The sequence below is a fragment of the Coturnix japonica genome, chromosome 2 (assembly GCF_001577835.2).
Source record: "Coturnix japonica isolate 7356 chromosome 2, Coturnix japonica 2.1, whole genome shotgun sequence".
NCBI lineage: Eukaryota > Metazoa > Chordata > Aves > Galliformes > Phasianidae > Coturnix > Coturnix japonica.
Window position 1 is genome coordinate 29999448 of NC_029517.1, and position 15923 is coordinate 30015370.

Genomic DNA, 15923 nt, shown 5'->3' on the forward strand with positions numbered 1-15923 from the left:
AAGGAACACTTTTCATGTGAAGGAACAGATATGATCTAGAAACCACCAATTGGAAATGATGTCCTAAGATCCCTTACCATTAAAACAGAATATGTTTTGTAGTCACACATAGCTCTCTCTCTATCTCACTAGGACAAGTGCCGACTTACTTTTACAAATCCATAGTGTATGAACTAGAAAAGGTTTAGATCTGAATCACATAAATCATCCTGAATTCATTCAATTTTGGGTCCTGAAAATGTGACCAGCATGTCATACATATCCTTTCTCCTAGCCTCCCTCTTCCATGTGTCCTTCTCCCTCACCATCAGATGTGCAGGGCTTCCAGGCTAGCTGGGACCCTGTCCCAGTCACTTCTACATATTCTCAAGTGTCTCAGGAGTGTAGAGCTCTTCCCATGCTGGGGGAACTGGCAGGGCATCCTTAGAGCTGTCTTTGTTCTCCTCCTTCTCACTACTTTGTGGCCCAGGAGCAGCCACGGCCATGTCTGCAGAACCTTCACTTTGTTGTCTGGCAGCTACTCTTGGGTACTGTCATTTCCAGGTACTCCCTGGAATCTCTTCGAGTTTATCCTGAACAACTATTTCAGGATTTGTCCTGCTAAAGATTCAATAAAATCTTACATTGCCACTGTATCTATTCTTTTTTCCCTCTTTTCAGCTCTAAATCACTGCTAGCAGTACTCGAAAATGTAAAAGGTATCTCTGACAGAAAGGAAATGATATTTCCTGTGTCCACTGGTGATAAATCAGTGAGTGTTGGGCCTAAACCACAGTGAAGATGGTTTAGACTACACAACAGAACCAGACATTATAGCTTTTCAAGATGAATTTCTCAAGGACAGCATTTTCTTTCCTACTTGCTCAGATTGTTCTAATCTTCACAAATGGGCTGTCAATACTTTCTTAAACCACCATATTTGTTACTGAATAACCATGCCGCATCATAATTGTAATTTAATTTTTTAAAAAAATCTCATCATTCTTAAGAAACAGTGCCACAAAAAGAAGCCAGAGAAATTCAGCATGAAAAAGAGTCTATCAAAGACTTGTCAACATAGTCTATATGAAGTCATAGTAACATAAAACTGCTGTGAGGATCTGTTTGTTGTTTTTGATTCACTCTTCTATTACGCCATTTGCATTGCAGACAATGCTCCCACCGCAGACCAAGACAATGAGTGAAATAGCATTTGCTATATTCTTATGTATACCAAGGGCTGGCAGAAGACAAAATACAGACTTAAATCCCACTGATCCTCATATTCCTTTTCTGCATGCTCTGTTTTGTGTGTTGCTTCTGACAGCTAAGGAAACACCATTCATGCTTTGCTGTATTAGGCAAAACACGTGTACGCAGTGAAGGTAAGCAAAGAGTTTTCAGGATTATCATTTCTGCGGTTCATTCACAAAGTGTGTTGGAAGGGTAACAAACATCCCAAAGAAATAGGAGAAACAACAGAGTGTTTGTTTTAGAAATGTCTGGAGATTTATTTATTTTTTTTAATTAATGTGCCAATCATTCAGGGAGCTGCAGGGCAGGCTCAGGAGCTGGGACAACCCATATAAAGCCCACATGCTCTTGTTCCAGTCACCTCTCTTTCCTCAGGGCAGGCTTATTAACTCAGAAATGGTAAACCAAGGTTCAAGGTAGTGCTGTGCACTTAAAAGGAGAAATCCTTCTAGCTCTGCGCAGAAGAAAATTTGGGAATTGACCTCTCTCTATCCTGATACCTTTATTTGGGACATCATGCAGCTTCTTTGCCAATCCCAAGTCTTTCTGTCTCTCTCCTATTTATTTCTGTTTCACTGGAAAGCTGTTACACGCTTTCACAAAGAGCACACAGAAAGGACCAACAGCCCCAAAAAAGAGCACAGAGATTTTATGCCCCTGTTGCATGGCTCTGTCTAGATCAGTCTCACTCTGCTTGTGAGGTAGCGCGCTCCCTCCTCAGGCAGCAGGAGCTGGGCAGCAGTACTTTCCCCTGTGGTTCTCCCATTAATGAAAGAGCAGAGCAGGCTGCTCCTGGCCCAGATCACCAGTAAATTGCCTCCTGTGGTGTGCTGGGCTGGGGCTCCAGGCTCCCTGGCAGCCAGTTCTGCTCATCAGGCATAGCCGGGATGTATGGGGGCCACCCAGGGAGACTCTCACTTCCTTATTCCTCGCGTGGGTGCATTGGGCAACCTTGCCCTGTACCAGCAGGAAACTCACAGTGCATATATCAAAAGCACCAGGGCAGAACCTTGCAAACCGCAGCCTCTTTATGCTTCTGGGAAAGGCTGATTGCATTTAATAGAAAACAAATATCTCTCTGAACTCTCCTATCAAGATTCATAGGGATTTCCACAGACTGGGCTTTACAGACAGACACGGAGGTGATCATGGCTGCAAGAATCCTCAGAGCAGTGTGAAAAAGAGCTACTCTCCTTACTGTAGTCATCTGTTGAGCTCCATCAAACATGTAGTCACCTATTGAGTTTCCATTCCATCAAGTGTTATGAGACACCATAAAACTACACATAACCCCATCAGGTGGACTGAACCACTCTAGTGTGGATGTGTGTTACTTTGGAATGTACAAGATTTGGCCAAGTGTGCTGCAGTCTGCACGTGTTACCAGCTGGTGACTATCCAAGGTACACCACAGTGCGTTCAGCACAACCGCTTCCTTTTCAGATGATGTAGTAGGAGATTTGTAATGCAAACAAATAAACGATGATTTATCAAAGTGACTGATCAAAACCATCAAATTAATATAAAGCAGGATCAGTGGTAAATTGGGTGATTAAAACAAAAAAAGAAACAATTTACTTAGAGAGATACATCGAAACATCTACTCCAAATATTTGTTTGTTTGTCTTTCGTTAAGGTCAAACAGCCTATGCTGTTCCTTGGATGTTGGCTGGTAGGTTCACAGTCCCATCATTTTTTTCCTTTTATTGAGGTAATAACAAATAGTTTCTGCTCCATACCTTTGTCATATGCAATTGCTGTTTTATTGTTCCCTAAGGTCAGTTTTACAAAGACTTTTAAAAAGCTGAATTTAAAATGACTAATGCCGATTAAAAGTAGGAATCTGAGGTTGCAACGCCTATCACAGCCTTCTGCCATTTCCTGTGGCTGTATTTTAAGGTAATTAAGAGCAGATCTCCTTGTAGTGCATCTTTGTAGAGTAGCTGCAAGTGCGTTAAGGTGCAGGCCTACCTAGTAAATACACTTGTTTGTGAGATGGAAAACTTTTATTTAGTTTGTTTCTAAATACTTCTTCCATTCTTCAGGTGTGCCAGCAAAAGTTCTTCCAGTTGGTTGTCATCAGAATTAATTTAAACCTCTTACCCCAGAAAATAAATCCCAAGGACATCAGCACATTACAGCAGTGATGTAATCCTGCCACCTCACTCACCAAAATAAACTTCTCATGGGGGTGATAGCGTTGGTTGAACCTCTTTTGTTCAGGGTGGGACACTTTGGACTGAAAATCAGTTTCAAGATCTTCCTAACCAGCTGGAGCGGATTACTTACAAACTAAAATCCTGGCAGCTTCCCTGGGTCTGCTAGTGCCAGCATCTTTGGAAAGCAGGGCTACTGGCTTACAAAGGTAGCAAGAGATTTTGAACATTTGAAACTCCTGAGCTAAGAAAAAGCAGGCTGTAAGTAAGTAAGCCTGATGGAGTTAACAAGCCTGGTCGCTGGGTGTGGAACTGCTAGCAAAGGTAATGAGTTTTACCTTTGGCAGAGCTTGCCAGGTTTAGTCTATTTCTGGTCTTACTCCCAGGGTTTTACTTTTCAACCCGGAATTCATAGCAGAGGAAAATAAAGGTACTTACTAAAAGTTTCTGGAAAGACACTGGTCACCCTGTGGGAGAAAGCTGGCTGAAGTATGATACAGAGGAAATATTTGTATGGTAATTATGATGATTTTTTTTTTTTTTTTTTTTTTTTTTCAGTTCTATGATGCCTCTTTTTTAAAGCTACTATAAACATTATTCAAACCAGGTTCCCATTACTAGGAAAGGTCAAATCTTACAGTAGACTCACAAAGTCAGGCCAGCCATTAGTAAATAAGGGTTTATGGAAAACTCATAAAGCACCTAAAGTGCCAGCTTATGTAATGTATCTAATATAATAAACACTCTGAGGGGAGTCTAGGAGTGGAAAAAATGCAGTTTCTTATTATAAAATATTTGAGCGTAGTTGAGACTTTAGAACTGATGAAACTGTATGATCCAGAAGGCTCTGTCATAAAGCCTGAAAACTCAAGAGACCTATAGCTTACTGAAAGGAAGCATCTTAGCAGGCCCTACAGGGTGAATGTTTAATATAAACTTATATTCTCAGTGCTCCAAAGCTGTGTATCTGGTACAGTCATTGTTAGATTCGTGTTACACCAACTACTGTATAGGCAACTGCATGATTTAGGATTACAACAACCGTACTGTGCTGCCAGTGAGACCAAACAACACAGGAGGAATGGAGCATATCATTTATTTTGTTGCACAGATGCCTTTTAGTGGCTGAGAAAGTCAGTCATTGATGGCTACTTGGCACTGAGTCGGGCTGCTTTCCTGAGCAAGGGTATTCCCACAACAGTTATCGTCACCTGGTATTGTACAAACTGCCTGCTCAGAGGCATTTGATTTGACACACAGTCATTGTGCTATTTTTGGCATGCTCCTTCCTAATTTGTGATTAACAAGGATTAGGTTGTTCTCACTTTGTAAGAGCTATTTATAGTTCAGTAGGAGATTTCCCCCCCATCCCTTCCTGACCCTACAGTGTATCAATGGCACAATTTTAGTCTTAACGTGACCACTCTTATACAGTCATGTTAAGTAATTAGAAAAAAGAAAAAGAGCTGATTATGAAGCACAAATGACTAACTGAAAACATGTGAACAATATGTTGCATTTATGCAGCATGTATTGCACTTAAGATAACCAGATCCTGACAAGACTTTGTATGATGCTTTCACAACTAACGTGCTAACTAACAATCTTTTAAATGGAATACACTGTTTAGCAGTTCCAAAACACAACAAAATCATGTGGTATGGGAGCAGCAGAATAAACCCAAACTTGAAATAATTGCTTAAGTCAATGACTGATTCTTTCTAACCCTGAATACAACGGCAGTATTATGACTGAATGTAATGGGAGCAGGAGCAAGTTTGGAGAACAGTCATCTATGATGGAATTTGAATGGCAATGTGGAATTATGTTGCAAATTATGATGGAGTTTTGATGCAATCCATATGACAAGATAGTGCCCATAACAAGTTGGCTGGAGGACAAGTGATCAGTATACAATCTTGATTAGGATGAAGTTATTAAAATGACTAAATGCTGGACCTGTGATGCTGTGCTTCTACTGAAGGCAGTAAAATTAAAACATTTCAGTATTTCTTTTAAAAGCTGAATGTTTGTGATTCTTCAGATGAGGACAGTAGTCTTCCCAACTTCTTCCATCACTGAATTAAAAGGGCTTTCAAAGTAAGTCAGTTGAGTGATGAAAAGGCAACAGAGACATTAATCACAGGTCCAGAAGCCTGCTGCTGCTACTGGTCCTGAGCTCTTCAGAAAAAAAGATGTATGTAGCTGGGATGCGATCCACATCTGGTAATGACTCCTACCTAAAAAAGCAGGTTTGTAGTCTAGCTGGGTTCTAAGCTGGCAGTTGAGAGAAAGATGGTCTTTCATCCCCTTGCAAGACAAACATGAAAAGATGCATAATGCAATATCCTCTGGAGGAGCTTGCTTCTGAAGAAGGGACAACTGCAGGATTCTAGACAGTTGAGGTGCCAAGCTATTGGACTGCTTGTAGTGCATGAGATGCTTTTAATGTCAGTGGCTGCAAAGTATCTGCCTGGAAGCTCCCACCTCCTTTGCTGTGTATGCTTGTCTAGTCTGCCTCAACCATATGTTGTTAATGGATAACTTGAGCCTGAACAGCTAGAGAGCTGTATCTGCAATGGGCTGCTGAGATTCCTGGCTTTGTTTGCTTTCCCACTTGGGCTATCTTCATGCCCACTTAACTGCTGTGTGCAATCCGCTTTGCTTGCCCTACTGAGCCAGACCTGTGCTGTTCTGTTTCAATTATCATTTACTCTTCCTCCATTTGTGTATCAGCAGATGGGTCTGTTACCAAGGCTGTTCGTGCTGGTGTAGGTTACCCTCTTTCCCCAACATCATTCTGTATAGGGATGCAGCACGCTTTGCTGAAGGTGTGCTTCTTTGCTTAGTCTAAGGAGCCTGATAAGAATAAAGCCATGGGACTTGAGAGAGCAAAAATCTGGCAGACAGCCCTGCATGTTATTGACAATGAGCATTCTGGTTCCCTTCAGTCCCTTTCTCCCAGTTTCCAGTTCTGCATATCCCTTGAGCGTGACTCTATTCAGCCCCCTGTCTTCCTCTGGGCTTTTCTTCCACGCTGCTGTGGGCCAGGCAGTCTTCAACCCTTCACTTTCTACTCCAGAGTCCTTCACTCCTAACAGTTTCTCTAAGAAATGCTGTGGCCCAGAATGGTCAGTATTAAGCTGCAGCTGGCAGCAAAATGGCCACTCCTTTCATCTGTTAGAAACCTTTTGCCTACTTGCTCCTTTTCTGTTTTGTCCCCTTGGTAGATACGCCCTTTGGTGCAGAGATGCAAATCCTAGCTAGCTTTGATGTCATGAATACAAATGTCTTTTTTATTAACCTTCCAAATGACTGCTACACTGGGGCACATCCTGCTTTTAGTTAATCAAATGCAAGTAATGTTTCTGCTTGATTTCTTTCTGTTTTCCAGGCACTCGTGGTGCGTGATATCATTTTGCACAACAGTGTTCTTATTTTCATGTGTCTTTTTGATTAGTTGGTCACTTACATATTATTCTCCTTCACTGATAATTACTTTGCCTTTACTGTATATTTTCCTACCTTTACTAAAAAGTGAAACATGAATAAGAGCCATTAAGCATAACCAAATATAATGCAATGTACTTTAGGAAGTCATTACACTTGTTCATTTGCATTCTTTATTGCTTGTTTTTCTTACAAAGTATCAGGAAACATGTAGATTACCATTTCGTTTTATTACTTAAGAGCTTCAGCCACCCTTACTTAAGATTAAAATCATTGTTGCCACAATAGCTCTTCCACTTCATAGAAAAGAATTGCGTTTGCAGAGGGACGCACTCAGTATAAATGGGTTCTGCTGCATCTCCAAGCCTCCTGCTTAGATTAGAGCAGGGTTTTAGGTTGGGAAATGACATATCTGAGCTGTGATCAGTTGTGCTATCCAGGCAAGTCTATTTAAAAGCACTTTCCATTTTAAATATAGCAATAAAATACCACACTAGCAAACCTTCTTGATAAGGGTAAAAGCAATACATCCAAATCCAATCTAAATTTGACAGTCCCTAGAACAAGAATTCACATTGATAAGTCGGGACTCATTTACAGGGCCATAAATGGGTGTGTAGCTATAATTTGGGTATTAAACTTGTAAAATATATTGATGGCATGCGAGGGCTAAATAAATAATTTACTACAAGAAAATTGGAAATCTTTACACGGTACTTAATTGACCAGCTACTCTCCCATGTTTTTGATAGTTTCCTATTTTGCATTTTCTTTTTATATTTCACCTACAGAGACTTTCCCCATGTGTATTTTTTTTTCCAACTTCAGCGAACATTTGTAATTTGCTATTTATCCGCAACCATCTTTGTTTCATCAGTCAATTACACTTCTTTGACATTTTCACTTGTTTATTTAAAGGCATGAATTAATTGAATGGGTTTTCTGAGCATGGATCAGTCGGTGTTATTCTTAAAACTAAAATGAAATTGCTTCAGTGATCAGCCTAATTTTTAATGTTAGTTAAATCCATTTTCAGAGCAAAGCTGATTGAGGTATCATAGTTAATGGGTATTCCAGTGATCACAGTAAGATTGTGGCTTTATACAAGTTTATAACAATTCTTATGACCACTTCACCGGCCAGTGGAAGCCAGGGTAGTTGCTCTACAGCCAATGGATTTTGGCTTTAAAGTTTTGCCATCGGTAAATACTGCAAAGCTTGTTTTGAGATTTCATACAAGCCATTGGCTTACTGTGCCCTCCAAAGCACCCCATGAGTCATGAATCAGACCTACAACATTTATAAGATTTATTTTTAACTGCTCACACTAGCTTTTTGTTATAATTTTACTACGAGGCCAGAGTTGCAGGGCACACAGTCACTACCTTTCCCTATGACCCCAGGAAGAGAAGTTCTCCACCCCAGGATTGTGGCTTCCTTGCAGGTCCATAGTACTACTGTACTGTGGCAGGGTGTTTGGAACTAGATGATCTTTGAAGTCCCTTCCAAACCAAGCTGTTCTATGATTCTATGATTCCAAGTTTATGAGTCAATGCTTGTATCCTTTTGACGGTATGGTGGGGGAGGAAGGGGAGATCTGGTCACAGCTGGAGCAGCGAGAGGACAGAAATATGCCTTTTTTTCCCCATTAGGTGTGCTGTAGTCTCTCCTTGCAGTGGCTTTCCCTGATTACAAATTATGAGATGACAAAGCATATTAATGCTTTTTAGGGTAAGAGGAAGTGCATTTGAAGTCAGGTTACTCCTGGATGTGTTTTGGCTCATTCCCGTCTTTAGCTATCCACAGTAAACTTCCTCATGCTGACATCCCCAGAGAGGTTCTTACAGGAGCTACCACTCACACGAACAGAAGAGTTATTTTGCTGGCACAGCCCATACAGGTTTCCTGGAAGATACAAGGTAGAGTACCAAAGCACTCTGTGGCCATTAGTGCTTCCCTGTGAGGGCTGGTACCAGAATGAAATGCCATAACAAAACTGATGCACTAATGCCCTGAGTCAAACACCAGACCCAAGTGTGGGTAAGCACCACAGAGGTAAAGGAGCAGATCAGAAAGGAGTAAAGAAAAATTCGGTTAACCAGAGTGGGAGCTTTGCTCCAGCTGCCCTGGGCCACTGCCACCTGCCTCCCTACTGTTACGGGTGTCCTGAGACTTCCATCAAATTCCACCTTCCACCTGCCCTCCACAATAAATTCCTTCTAATACTGAGTTATTTTTGCTCAAATTATTTCTATTGTTTCCTCAGGAATGCGACTCCCTCTCAGCTGGGACTTGCATCCTAGATCAGGCAGACAGTACTTTTCTTAGCAGCCACATGACCAGTTTGGAGCCTGGACATAGCGTCAGAGTGAAATATTTGGGGAGGGAGAAGGAAAGCCCACTATTCCATGGATGGTGATATAGTGGGTTGTGGATTAAGATCTTTAAGCAAGAGTTGTTGTACCCAGATTCATATGTAAAAAACCTCTCTTGGCTACAGGAGAAAGGGAATAACCTGGCGAGAGAGCCAGAAGAAGGCAAAACCCAAATGCTCTGCTTTACACATGTGTAGAATGCTGCTGCCTGAGGGAGTGAGAACCTACTTACAGCCCCACGTGGATTACCCAGCCTCTGTCCAGGTGCATGAAACAAGCAGGGCCACACATCTGCTTATTTCCTCTCCGGGGATTAGAAATTGGAGGGTGGGAAATGAGCAGAGCCTCAGGTCCATTCTCCCTTGCCAGTTCAAATGTGCTGCTCAGCACTCGAGGTGGCTGAGGGAGGAAGGGGGAGTATTATTTTATTTCTGGCTTTGGTTAGAGGTAAATGACTGCCTGAGGGAATAGGAGAGGAGAAGGTGTGCCTCTGAGTTACTGTGCCTCAGGGGGCTGCTGCTGCAATGGCATGGCTATGTAACGTGCTCCCTTGGGGACTGCATCTGAAATAAAAATGTAGCCTGTTACTTATTGGCATTAATGTTCACTTACTAATGTATTTTATTGCTTAACTCTTCTATTTTGGCGCCTGGGTAACTACTTAGGCTCTTTTAAATTCACTGGACCAAATTCAGAGATCACATATCCAGAGATCTAAGCAGAGTTCACAGCTGGCAGGGTAGTCTGGATTAAAGGTAATATGTTTAAGAAAGTCTAGAGAGAGTGTCATTGTTTATAAAAAGATCGAGGTTGGTAAGATCCCTCCCATCACCCCCACTAATTTTCAGTGAGCTTAGTTTGAGCATGGCATTGTGTCTCCAGCCCCTTTTAAATAGCATAAATTGGTCTTGGATCTGAGGTATCTCTCAGTGCAAGGAGATACTGACCAAGAGCAGACTCCTAGCACGCTCAAGAAAGCTTTGCACAATAGAACATGCAGATATTACAGTAATTTAAAGGCTAAACAACACTGTGATGACCTATATGAAACTCATCATGAAGTATCCCACTAGAAAACCTGTTCTCAATCTGAAAAGAACCCCTGGATCCTAGAAATATTGAGTACATTTCCAGAATCCACATTTCCTTACTGAATTACCGTGACGAACATCATTACCCTTCACTCTAATGTGACTCAGACACTCTTACCAGGTATTTCTCTGGGTGTTTGCATCCAGATTATATGCAGAGAAAATCTAAGCAACAGTCTTTATAATCCATATCTTGTGAGTATTACAGCAGTGTTGTTGATTCAGTCCTGAACACTCTCCATGCACACTATGGGCATGGATGCCGAAGCAGGATTGTCCTGTTTTCTGGCCATGGCCAGCAGATTTGTAGCTGGTTGCTGGCCATCAAGAACACTGTTGCCGGGTTCTTTTCCACAGCTCACTGTGCTTTTCTATGCCACCTCCCACTCACTGCCTGTTTTCATTTTCAGACCCCCTCACAAGACATGCTCACTTTTTCACATCACTTTCTAGCACTCCCTATTCCCACTTCCCATTGGGATACATTTCCCACAGTCTTTTCTCACTGATTTTTCTCCAGGTACAGAAGATGCTCCACTAAATCCTTACCAAACCACTTCATTCTCTGCAGCCAAATGCTGTCTTGAGGCATGCTCTACACAGCTGCGTTGTATGTTCCTTCTCCCCCACTTGTGTCTGCCCATTTTTTGCCATCAGCAGGACTGCTTGTACAGCTCCTTGCACCATGGGACTGGCCTCATTGTTCCACCCACAAAAACTGCACGTAACAATATCTTCCTCAAAAGCCACAGGCATCTTCCACAAGATTTAAAATTACATGCCAGACCCAGAGTCTTGCCGCGTTGCTGGGCCACCGCACGGCAGCTGCGGAGAAGAGGGAAGGAGAAGAACCAGCTCTGTGTATTTAGTTACAGTTAATTATAAGTTTATGACCTTATGATGCAATTGTTGTATCCCTTGCTCAATATACTTTTTGGGCAGAGCATGCTGAACATACAAAAGGGGTGTATTTTATGGCTTCAGCGTTTGCTTGAGCTGTGCAGATAAGAGTAGCAGAGAGGTCCCTCGAAGGACAAGGCAGAGACATTTTGGCCTTGTGTTGGCAAGGCTTGAGGTTTTTTGCCAAAGGAGAGCAGGGTTTTGATTTCATTCCTGTGCTTTCAGAGGCAAGGAAAGCTGAGGAAGGGAGTAGGTATCAATAATGTGTAAGGAAAATGGAATAGGTTTTAAGGGAGACAGCTTTGGAATCTGACATTTGTTTCACTCAAAGATTTTCAAATATTGCACTGTTGGTTTTTTTTTCCACATGCTTCAACATATGACGCCCATTTTATGGATAAGTTAACTGAACCAGAGGGTGAACAGTCAATAGAGCCCATCGCAGGTCTATGAATAGATTCAAAGACTCCTGAAACCTCAATCCACTTGATTCCACTTAATGTTTACAAGATGCATTAATGGGACAGAAAGAAGAGTAATAAAAAATTATCAAACTCAGTTTAGCAACTGTAGCTTTCTGCTTACAAAACTATCCACATAATGAAAAATAAGGAAGCATTAGTTTGAATTTCCTCAGAAAAAAAAATGTAAGCAGGAATTTATGCCACATCCTGGCTGGCATTTTAATCTCATCAAAGCTGAGCTTTAAAAATGGCTGTTCTTTCCCTACCGTGCTTTCTGAGATGCACAGCACAAATGTGCTGCGAACACTACAGAACTAATTGAACAATCACAGCAAAGGAGGTCAAAACCCAGCAAACAGCGTAGCATCTAAAATGACTCTGGAGGATTTTAACAGATGGACACTTGTAAATCTAACAGGATTTCCTACTGGTGAGAATGCCTTAGGTAAAATTCAGAATGTCTCATTAAATTGTCAGCCAGCTAAGAGGCATTGCTCATGTGAATATGAACAGCTATGCAGCTTTACTATAAACACGCATAGCCATACGTTAATGTAGGCAAGAAAAGCAACATTTGGACTTGCGTTCAGTCAGAAAACCCTTTAAAGACTGCAGGAGAATCAGAGGTAATGTTTCTGGCTGGGATCCAGTGGAGATACAGGGGGGGAATGAAGCCAGAGGTCAGGGCTTTTCTCCATTCTTGAAGTTGCACAGCTTTGCCACCGTGTGTGCTTCCATTCAAATCTGCAAATCAGAGCAGCTTAGACTTCTCCAATCCCTTCTGCTATGGTTTTCTTGTAACCTTCAGCGATCTTGTGCTGTTGGTGAAATGTATCACCAGACCAGACATAGATATAATAGCGCTCTGTGTCTCCCAGGTAGATACCCTTGTGCCAAGAATTTGAGGGCAGGTTCGCACAATGCAACGACACAGTGGTTACACATTTCCATTTTTACATGTCTGTTTTACACAGTGCCAGTGATCTGGATAAGAGCAATTAGTCTGCTTCTCACTGAAACGCTGCGTGTGCCCCTTTACCTCATCCAGCAACCCCACTGCTCACAGGATCTGTACGGCTGTTGTTCAAATCCACATTCCTGTACAACCCCACTTTCTCGGTAAGAAATAGTCTCTGCTGGGTTTATTGGCATTTCTCACAGTATCTGAGTTCAAAGAAAATGATTACAAGTTAAGGCAGAGCTCTGTTCTTTAAAGCTCCACAGCGTATAGATTTGTTGAGTGATATATAACATAGAACAACTTCCAACTGAGGAAAGCTTAACGCAGCTCGGGCTAGCTTGCTGATAGCTGCTCAGCTCCTAGAATTACTGCTTACAAATCATAAAGGCCTCAGCTTGAGTTTCATGGTGGGTGGGGGTGCGATGTGTGCTGCGCACACCTCAAATACAGCCACAAAGCGGGTAACCCACCACGTCCCAAACCATGGCCAAAAAATCTGGCCACTGCCTGACAGGCCAAGTGTGTGCATTCACTGTCTATCAGTGGCAGCAAAAGAGCTTTGAGTCAAAAAAGAACCATGTGAAACCACCGAGTTCAGTGGCGGGAGCGTTCATGTGCCAAATCAACAGGCTCAGGATCTGTTAAAACTGCCCTTCATTGCTGTGATATTTTTGGCAAGGTAACAGCCCATAAATATAAACAGATCACTTCTCTCCTCTCTGAAAAGCAGGCAGCTCAGAGGGAGGAAGCACAGTGCATGTTCATCAGAACTATAAATTCTGCACATGATCTTAGAACCAGCACATATGGGCAAATCATGTGATGGGGCAAAGAGTCTTGAGGAAGGGCAAGTCAGCTATGAGAGAAAAAGACATGCAGTGTAACCCACAAACCACAGAATACACCCCTGTTGGGGACTGTTTGCTCTAATGTGAGCAGGGGAACTGTGCCAGGTCAGGACATACGGGTCTGTGATTACTGATCCAATCTTTCAGCAAAGAATAGGCACAGCAGTCGTGGGCTGAAGCAATAATCATGGAGCTGCATTCCCACACAGAATCCAGCCCAAGAGCCATCATCTCCAGCTTGGGAGCCTTTATTTAGTGAAGCACTGCAACAAATTGGAGAGGTGGTGGATGCCCCATTGCTGGAGACATTCAGGGTCAGTCTGGGTGGAGCTCTGGGCAACATGATCTGGCTGTAGCTACCCCAGTTCATTGCAGAGCTGTTGGAGTAGATCATCTTTAAAGTTCCCTTCCAACTCAAGTGATTCTACAATTCTATGATCTCCCACACCACTTGAGAGTGGGCGTACTCTCAAGTACTTGTATTTGGTCTGGCTCTAGAAATAGAGGACGTGATGTGTATGCATGAGAAGGGGTCAGGCGCCTAAACCAGTACAAAAACTGTGCATGGTGTCACTGTAATTGGAGGGCAAATAGTGTGTAGCATATTGTTAAACTAAATAAAGCAAACGTAGTCTTGATTAGAACTTCAATAAAGTGGAGAGACCACAAATGCCATGCAGGATACATCATATTATGTTATATGAATACTTCATATTTAATGCCGTTGATCAGAAACACAAAGTATTTTTTCATAGAAAATTGTAAAAGACTGCAAATAGCAATTTAAAAAGAATGGATTTTGATTGAAAAATGAATAATTTACTAAATCCATTGTTTAAGGACTAATTTCTGAGATGCTGCTATTTATTTCCTTATGTTTAAATGTTGATCTATTTTCCCCCCCCATTTTTCCTCACCCTAACTGCCCATCTTTGGATTCTGCTAATATCCAGCATATACTTGTACTTTAATTTTTATCAGAAACTTGGTGTCTTCAAACAGTCTACAACCACACATGTTATATTTCAGCATCCTTCTCCTTTCTTCATAATTTTAAAAGCATCTTTCTTTTTCCTCGTGTCTAGATTGAGACTGAAGGAGAGGAGGAAGTTTAATAGAGCATTAGTGACAGAAGATATGCTAAAACTTCCAAACAAGTAGGTCCTGAAAACAGACATAAATATGGAGTTCCTATACTTGTTTACCCCTGCACAGTATATACTAACAGCTCTTCTTCAGCAAAATCTCTTTGTTCTCCTCTACTCTGCTGTTTCGAGGCCCCATGTGGAGTACTTCATCCAGGCCCGTAGCCCTTGGCACAAGAAAGATTTAGAACTGCTGTAGGGGGTGCAGAGGATGGCTATGAAGATGATCAGAGGGCTGGAGCATCTCTCCTTCAAAGACAGGCTGAAAGAGTTGGGTGTAATCAATCTGGAGAACAGAAAGTTCCAGGGAGACCTCATTCTGGCCTTCCAGTACCTAAAAGGAGCTTATAAACAGGAGGGATGCCGACGGTCTAATAGTTATAGAACAAGGCAGAATGGTACTAAACAAAAAGAGGGAAGATTTAGGTTAGAAATTAGGAGGAATATTTTTATTCAGAGGGTAGTGAGGCACTGGCACAGGCTGCCCAGAGGAGCTGTGGAGATGCTCAAGGCTGGGTTGGATGGGGCCCTGGGCAGCCTGAGCTGGTGGGTGGCAGCTCTTCCCATGGCAGGGGTTTGGAACTAGATAATCTTTGAAGTCCCTTTCAACCTAAGCCTTTCTATGATTCTATGATTCTAATCTTTAACAGGGTGACTGGCAGATTAAGTCAGGCTCGCTAACCTGTAATTCCCACGATGAACCCAACAGTCCTTCCTAACATCACATTTGTGACCTTGATGCCATTTGGTATGCGTGATCAGTAAGTTACCTGTACAATAATTATTAAAGCAGTTTTCATACTGAAGTTCATTTAGACCTCCTGTTTAAATATTGTCTGACTTTGGCAATTTCTTGCTGCTCAATTTATTGAGTTTCCTGTAGCCTGGGTCATTAACTCCAGAATGTAAAAATAATCTTTAAATTCATAGAACAGCTTTATTGTTAGAACATCACTGATCTCCAATTAGTGAGTGCAAATGCAAAGGATTCATTTAGATTATCTTCTAATTGTTCCTTTTGTATTTTGTGAATGTTTTCACTATGCCAGGTCTCTGGAAGGCAGCCTGTTTCTGATGACTCCGTTATTATTAGTTTTTTATGGCTGTAACATAAAATCTGAATCCAGATTTGAACTTTCCCAGATTTTAGATGTTTAGATTTGGATTGTTAGAAAAATAGGATCAAGATGTGGGGCCTGAGGGAGAGCTATGAGCCTAACATTTCTTGTGTACGTGGCTGTGCCTTGCAAGGTGACTCAGCATGGTGTGGCTACAGGTGCTCATTTTCAGAAAGCCTCCT